The sequence below is a fragment of the Dermacentor variabilis genome, chromosome 4, assembly GCF_050947875.1.
Source record: "Dermacentor variabilis isolate Ectoservices chromosome 4, ASM5094787v1, whole genome shotgun sequence".
Taxonomy (NCBI): Eukaryota; Metazoa; Arthropoda; class Arachnida; order Ixodida; family Ixodidae; genus Dermacentor; species Dermacentor variabilis.
Genome location: NC_134571.1, coordinates 232785167 through 232786901, shown reverse-complemented (window position 1 = coordinate 232786901; position 1735 = coordinate 232785167). Strand labels below are relative to the sequence as shown.

At 44.1% G+C, this 1735-nt stretch overlaps 1 long non-coding RNA gene across 1 annotated transcript; it reads left to right on the top strand.

The window, feature by feature from the left end:
- The first annotated feature begins 719 nt into the window (after positions 1-719).
- LOC142580194 (uncharacterized) lies at positions 720-1300 on the top strand. Its single transcript, XR_012827628.1, has 3 exons — positions 720-950; positions 1087-1150; positions 1223-1300. It is a non-coding gene; the product is annotated as an uncharacterized LOC142580194 (long non-coding RNA).
- Positions 1301-1735: the final 435 nt, after the last annotated feature.

Below are 1735 nucleotides of genomic sequence, written 5' to 3'. Positions count from 1 at the left end.
ATCGAACTTCGTGCACATATAGACGTGATGCTTTGACGATAAATACTTATTAAAATTCAAATTATTTATTTCTGCCTTGTAAAGGTACAGACAGCAGAGGCGCAGAAAAAGCTGTCAGATACAGATTGACAAAGCCGCAGCCCCCTTTCGCTTGGCAGAGCCTTTACAGCGACACTTTTAAAACAAAGACAATTGCACCCGGTAATAACAGACTGAGCAAGTACAAAAGGAAACCAATCAAGATTATACGATATTTGTACAATACTCCCAAACAAGAAAACAGAACCTACATGCTAACGTACATAGCACCCAAAGTACTGTTCGACGCGTTGAAGAGGTCAAAATTATTGTCCACATAAGGTATATACATATTCGTATAGAGCTACCAATCCCTGCAAAATATAGAGCGCAGATTTTCATTACACACACGCACGCACGCACGTGCACAGCACACACACCAAAAGGAAACGGCAACGCGCTCACAGGAAGCGCCTGAAAAAAGAAAAAAAAGGAAAAGTGTGGGGAACCGAGGTCGTCTTGGGCTGTCGCCTCTCCCTTTCCCAGAAGGAATGAAGAGGTTCTTGGAAAGCAGGGACGGGCGATTCTCTCTGTCAGCATCAGCTCCCACCAGCGAGGACGGGGCGAGAAAGCGAAACGGGGCTTTCCTTGCTGTCTATTTTTTCTTCGTCAGGCCAACGCCGTCTGCTCGCAGGGGCGCAGGCGAGTTCCCGCCAAATGGCGCGGGGGCGCAAGCAGTTGCGTGAGTTGCCGCCAAATAGCTCTGGATGCCAGCTCGTTCCGCGTCTCTTGGTAGACTAGTTGGTGCATTTCTGCTATCATGGACTGCGCATATAAACGCAAACTACACAAAAGTGACATGGACAAGAACAGCGCAAGCCCTTTCCATGCAGTGGAGCCGCCGTATCTCGCCGTTCAAGATATGCGTACTCGTAAGTGGCATTTTAATTTCACGTTGTGTAATGCATGACTGTCTTTTTCAAGTGAACAAAGGTCGCTTTGTACTGTGTAAATGGTTTTGCAACGTATGATAAACTCCTTGTTTTTCGGGCTTATTTTTTCTGACAGGAAGAAAAAAAAAGAGGCTTTACATGAGAACGGATCAAGCGTTCGAGAGTTGGGACAGGGAAATGTGAGACGTACTTTCATGTATATATTTCTAATATTATTTTTTCGTCTTGTATTCTCGTCAATTTTTCTCTAGGAAACACTGGAACGACACTGCTTAAATTGAAGCACAGTGTGCGAATGACCTGCTACGCTCGGAACTGTTATCACCATTCTGGAAGAAATCGGGTAAGACGCTTGTCTGGTTATTATTGCGGAAAAGTCATAATTAATTAGAAGTTGCTTTCGTTCCTTCCCACAGATGAAAAAACATAACTGTAAATACCTGTATGATATACGTCTGGTGCATTGCAGGTAAGAATGGATTGTGTGTGGCGCGCTTCACCGCATGTGGACTAGAGTAGATCTAGGAACATCAGACAAGAAGACACGTATGTGAAACCCTGCGGATAGCCCATATGTAAGTTCTTCCTCAATTTTTCTTTTGTTGCATTTTCGTAGTTTACGTGTAATACTTTGTCACCGCGGTCTCGACGTTATGTATACCTATACATTTGTCTCGTGGCAGTCTGCGTGCTATTTTGTTTGTGCAACTATGTGTTGTATTCATTTATCGCGCTGCCTGGATGGTTTTTTTTTTTCACTGATA